Here is a 6,392-nt window from a genome sequence, read left to right on the forward strand (position 1 = left end):
TCTTTTTACAGCACAATAATCCCTCTAAAATATCGAGGGAGAAGCCAACTGAGGACCGAGGATCTCCAACTCTAAGTCACGAGGGACAACCATGTGGGATATGAAGCCCGAGTAGTGAATAATTCATATGCACTAAACACTGACACGCAAAGAGAATTCCTCCTGGCACAATTTGGAAGGAGCCAGTCGGGGGAATAGCAGCCCAGGCATGCACGTGTGCTTTGCAAACAGTCGTTCCAAGTACTGCGATGTTAGTGCATGCACGGCGTCACATGTGCAATGTCACACTCACTCACAGTGCCATAACGCGGTACACACAATGTCACATAAGAGATTTAAGGCTGGGCCTTTACTCGTCAGCATATCCATGCATCATGTTTCTTATATTAACACTAACACTGTGGCCTAATCCGTGCAAAGGCGGATGACATCAAGACCCCCCCCCCTCTGAGACAGCGGCTGTAACACTATTATAAGAATGCATCACAAGTGACTATGGAGGACGTTCACTCCTCCAAACAAACAGTGCACAGTCAGATGCCATCTGTTCCGTCGTCACACCCTCCAGTGTCATTGTGGGTGAGCAAAACTAAGATGTAACCATGGTGGCGACTACTGCTCTTCTAGTGGCTCACCATAAGGGCAGAGTGTTGTGTTTGTTTTCACAAACTAGGTTCACACTAGTGTTGTTTTTGGCAGCAAATTTCAATTTTAGTTTTAGTCATAGTCTCTTGAATAGCTTACATTTAGTTTTAGTCACATTTTAGTCACCTGGAATGTGTTTAGTGTTTACTAAATGTCATGCGATTTTAGTCGACTAAATCTACAGTTGATTTAGTCGACTAAAATGTATTTTGGCGGGCCTTGATGCCGTCATAAGGACTGTTCCACTAGTCCCTTCCTAACATTTGAGTCTAGTTTTAATTTGTTGATGAAATTGTCAATGTATTTAGTATTAGTTTGTCACCATAGTTTAGTTTATTTAGTTTTAATTTAGTTTCCGTCAATGAAAAAAGGTAGTCGAAATTTTTTTTAGTTTTAGTCGACCAAATCAACACTGCCATGAGTGTTGTTTGTTTTCACAAACCAGGTTCCCACACTAACACAACTCATTTTGTTGTTGCAAAAAAAAAGAAAAGGGTTCATACAAGAACTGCTATACATCATAGACTGTGATTCAGTCACAGACACCAGCCTCCCTCTACTTTGAACTTGAAGTAGTTGAGAATGGGAAACTGCCTGGTTCATTTGTCTCCCACCCTACATGACCCCAATGCCCTTAATGGCCTGGGTTGTGGGATCCATTTTAAAACCCAGCCTGATTTTACAATTATTACGCCTCGATTGTCACCTTTCTTAGTTTCTTCCTCCTTTGCCAACTTCCAAGACATGCATGGTCACTTTAAAGTACAGCTATTTCTACAGCAAACAAAAAATGAACCTCTAGCAAGGCCATTACAGAATATAGGACACTCTTTCTTTCTCCCAACACCTTCTCTGCAAATTAACAATTCGTAGCAAATTTCATACTAGCAAAACAAGGCTGAACTCTCCAACTCTGCCTGCCTTCGCACACAGTAACACAAAACCACACACACAAGGGGCCGAGGCCATGTAAGGACATCTCCCTTAACGCTAAAATCTTGCCCCTTTTCCACAGCCGCCACAACTACACGCCGCAATGTTCCCAACAAAACAAACACACCGCCACCGTTCCTCTACGATTGTGGAAGGCTGGAAGCCCCAACAAATAAGGAGAGAGGGAAAGCCACACGCCGCAGCAAACACACACCACTGCATCACTCACCGTCTAATATGGACCAAGGTATGTCTCCATGTAAGGCTGGAGAAGGCAAGAGGAGGTGCTGCCTGTGAAGCCACACAAAACTTCTGGCCAGAGAATGTTTGACAAAAGTGAAAGTAGGGTGCCGGGTAAAAAAAAAGGCAGTGAAACTGCAGCGCCAAACAGTTTGACGATATTATCTGGAAATAAGGGATTATTGCGAACACTATCACATGTTACTTCCTGGTATAGTAAGGATATAGCTGTCACAGAACTGAGTCAGCAGACATGTTGGTTTGACAGGTGCCTTCTTCTATCTTTCCTGCCCAGACAAATGGTGAAAAACCACAGATCCGTCCAACATACATACATAACATTAATAACCGTTATGCCATCTTCTTGTTTGCTTGCTGTGTGACTCACATGACAATTATGGATGCTGCACAATTGGGGAGGCAATTTGAGGTTTTGGGGTTAGAAAAGTAGGTGACAAAACAGCTCTGATGCCCTCAGGTCTATTCAGATTGCTGGCCATTACTCATCTGTACCAAAATCTGCCATCTCACACCATATTACTGTTACACAAAACTTAGCAATAAACCAACCGACTTACTCGCTCATGTTTACATGTTAATGGCAGCAGTGAGTCTGACAGGGAATAAACTGTGGTAGACTTGCTTCCAAGGACAAAAAGATAAGAGAAGTTCTTGTACAGTCAAGCATATCTTTAAGAGTCTGTAATGACTCATTTCAGATTTTAGTGTTGTTGGCTTTTCCAAAATGACAGATGTACAAGTTCACAGTGCCACGCTGCGAGCTCATGTACATCTGCATCTGTACATCTATTTTTTGAACAGTTTTGAAAAACCTTGTGTGTGAGAACAACTGATTTAGAAGGCATTTGTAGAATCAGTTCTTAATGGTTATATGTGCAACATGTGTATATATTATGTACAGTTTACAGTACATTACTGACATTTTCCTCACACATGAACTTAAGACTTCTGAGTAAATAGGACACATCTTGAATCAAAATTTAGGGGAAACACATTTGTGCGAGGTTAAGTACAGTCAGAATGACAAGCACCCTCAACACTGCCCACGCCTTCTCTCTCTAAAACAATTACAATTCAGCTGAGCTAATATTCCCTACAAGGGGGAGACCAACAGTAACCAAAGAAAACTGCATACTTTTACAGGACCTCTATTATAAACAAGCTACTTCTCAACAAGTTAGAGGACCCAATCTGTAGCAGGAACCTTGAAAACAAAATGAAACTAGCCCAAGAATCTTGCTGACTTGACGACAAGACCGATTACTTTCTAGCTGACTTGGCTTTTAAGAATGATGATCAGTAAATGACAAGTCGACAACTGCCAGTCAGTCATATCGGGGCCTTGACCTGTAACTACATCCTCTTTCCAGAGTGCCAGTTATGCCTCATTCTGATAGGACGGATGGAAAGCAGCAGCTACTTTTAGTCCAGGGTTCCTGTTCAAACCCTAGACAGGAGGGCGAGTAGGTTCATGCTTGGAGGGGGAAGGTTTATAGCCTAGCTCTCATCACCCAACCTGGGTGGGTTTAGACAGATCCTTCCTCAGTCAGAACAGGATGAAACAGATGCTGAGGGGGTGGGTGGGGTGGGGGGAGACCCACTCACTCACCTAGCTTGAGGAAATAATATAACCCCATGTTAAAGGAAGCACTGACTTTTTGGGAAGGTACACCTGTGCAAAAAATGTTATGTTGTTGATCTTCTCTATCAATCATCAAATAAAACGCATGGGTGAGAGTCTGAGAGAGCCTCGGGTTCGTAGTTTTTGGGGGACATCACTGCAACAGGCTGCTGCTGTGTGTGTGTGTGTGTGTGTGTGTGTGTGTGTGTGTGTGTGTGTGTGTGTGTGTGTGTGTGGGGGGGGGGGGGGGGGTAGCAACAGTTCCAATAATAAGAGAAAGTCATCGCACGTCGCAAATCATATCAAAGGAATCCTGTCCATCATGCCTTCGCTGCAGTAGCGTACAGTACGTTTTTATCATACCAGGTCATGTCAAATAATTCCCTGCTATTTGCGGCCGTGACTATTCCCCGGACGGAGCGAGGAGGACAGTTTGCTATTTTAACACAGCTTCTATAACATTCCACACATGCTATTCATTTCTATCTGAGCCCCCCCCCCCCCCCCCCCCCCCCTCCTCCTGCCCCTGCCCTGGGCCACACATAAAGCCGCAAGAAGACCCCCCCCCCCCCCCCCCCGTAATCTCTAATCCAGGGCATCCCAGATCAGCATACATGTGTCGGCCAAAAGCATATGCTTTTATTCACACCGGCAAAAAGACGACTAAACTAAACCCCCCTGTTTAACTGGCTCGTTAGCAAAATACTGCTAAGTAGCTAGCTAACTGGGCCGCCCCAGTGAGTCACTTCTAGCCCTGGCTTCATGTTAGCTATTGATTTATTGCAGAATTACAGTACATTTCAAGCACAACTCAATAAAAAAAAACTGTTAACTGTGAGTGGACGACACCATAATAAAGCATTACACTTGTTTACAATAGGGCCCACCATTTTCAATTAATCAAAACATTAAGCTAGTCAGCTAGCTGGCTAGCATTAGGCATTCTGTGTCCTAAAACACCAACACATGGCAGAATAGTCCCTTCCGCACTAGTGGCCTTTTTGGTGCAATTAGAACTAGCCATGAAAGAAATGTCTCATACAAAAACAAACACACATTTTAGCTCGTAAAGGCAGCACTTTTAGCCGGTTGCTAACGTTACCTGCCCTTCCTTCCTCCCTTCCGCCCGGCCGGCCTTCCTTCACTAAAATGGGAGTGCTCTCTGTCTCCCAGCAGCAGCTCGCTCCCCAGTCCCAGTCTCCTGAATCTCCTGCTACTTCTCCTTATCCTCCCTTATTAAAACACCCAATCAAACACACACCACACAGTACAGTACAGTACAGTACAGGCAGGCCGGCGTGCTTTCATTAGTGCCACCCACCCACCCCGGGGGTTAGTTTAGGGTTAGAGATACATTACTGTTACACACCCGCTCTCTGCAGTCCGTTATATCCCACCCGGGAGGCACTAGGCAGACCCCCTTGTTGTTTAGTCCCTTTTAAATCTGGTTTGAAGTTGATCCGTTTTGCTACTTACCGTTTCTCTTCTCTCTGGCTGGCTGGCTGTCTCTCGCCGCTCCGCAAGTGTCAGTTTCCCTCCGGCCTCAGTGTGCGCGTGCGTGTGACTGTGTGTGAGACTGTGTGCGCGTGGGCGTGTGCGTGTGTGTGTGTACACACTGCGTTGGTGTGTGCGCAGTAGACGTCATTGGAACTAGTGCGATCATTTTCTCTCTTAAAGGACCAATCCGCGATACAAACGTAAACAAACGGGCACCATAGTAGCCTACACCACCACCACCGCTAATTAAAAATGGGAGGCATTTGGTTTTACTTCTCTAATCAACGGTGTAAACTGTAAAGTTTACTGAAGTAGGCCTACTGTATAAGTAAAACATAATAATTAAGAATTGAGGTACTTTTACTTTACTGGAGTTCCAATTTTCAATACATTATTGATTGATTGATTGATTGAAAAATGTATTAACAGTTTGCAGAATTACAGTACATTTCAAGCACAAACTCAATACAAAGGCTGTTAACTGTGAGTGGACGACCCAATTAAGCATTACACTTGTTTCCAATAGGGTCCACCATGTTCAAATCATCAAAAACATTTATACTTTTACTACAGAAAACTTTGTTACTTAATACTTTGTAGATTGATTATTACAAAACATACATTAACCACTTCAGCAGCTGAAGATGTTATACATTTGAAACATTTAAAAATAAATAGTAGGCTATACTCTTGGTACTTTAAGTACATTTTGATGCAATTACTTTTGTAAAAAATGTTGTACTCCTGAGTATTTGTATTTGTACATTAGAAACCTAATGTACAAATTCATGTGTCGACTAGAGGAGTCTGACAACTGTGTCATCAGGTTGTTAACCAACCCTGTGAAGAGCTCTAATAGGTACTCTTCCATGATTTGGAGACATTGGCGTAACTGCCTCTACAGGCTGTGAGCTTATGTACTGTGTATGTATATATGTATATTTTATTTTTTCTTTATTTTTTTAATTTGTTTTATTATTTACTGTCCTTTGTTCCTCTGTATGTGATCTGGACCGTGAGTCTGCAATAAAGATTGAATTGAATTGAATTATTCCTTTTTCCACTGGTCTCTAGACCCCCAAATGGACACTAATTAGCCCTGCAGACCCCCATTTGAAATGATATGCCAGGGACCCCCCATAAGAGAAGATGCTTACGGCTCTAGCAGTGATTCTCAACCCATTTAATTTCAAGGACCCCCAGTTTGACATACATTAGTCTACGGACCCCCATTTAATGGCATTTCTATCTCGGCAACCCCCAATTTATATTGTAAAATCAATGTTATTTTAACTCTGAGAGTGTACAAATGGAACCATTTGTACACTCTCTGAGTTACAGACCCATAATGGTCCATTTGGTTCCAAACTATCATTTAGCTGGGGACCCCCTGGAACTCCCTCAAGGACCCCACTTTGGGAACCACTGGACTATA

General features: G+C 43.2%; 1 protein-coding gene across 8 annotated transcripts in view; it reads right to left on the minus strand.

Moving 5' to 3' along the window:
• The window catches only part of LOC306929611 (ras-related protein Rap-1A-like), a 35,943-nt gene extending 30,853 nt beyond the window's left edge, over positions 1-5,090 (minus strand). For 3 of the 8 annotated variants that reach the window (XM_079510207.1, XM_079510208.1, XM_079510206.1), the window contains exon 1: positions 4,937-5,090. The gene's annotated coding sequence lies outside the window, so the exon portion shown is untranslated. Of the gene's footprint in view, positions 1-4,516; positions 4,536-4,562; positions 4,694-4,829; positions 4,872-4,936 lie in introns of those variants that run through there. The other 5 variants (XM_079510211.1, XM_079510210.1, XM_079510209.1 and 2 more) reach the window with 5 other exon arrangements.
• Between the last annotated feature and the right edge of the window lie 1,302 nt (positions 5,091-6,392).

Source organism: Electrona antarctica, assembly GCF_951216825.1.
Source record: "Electrona antarctica genome assembly, chromosome: 9".
In the NCBI taxonomy this organism is placed as follows: Eukaryota; Metazoa; Chordata; class Actinopteri; order Myctophiformes; family Myctophidae; genus Electrona; species Electrona antarctica.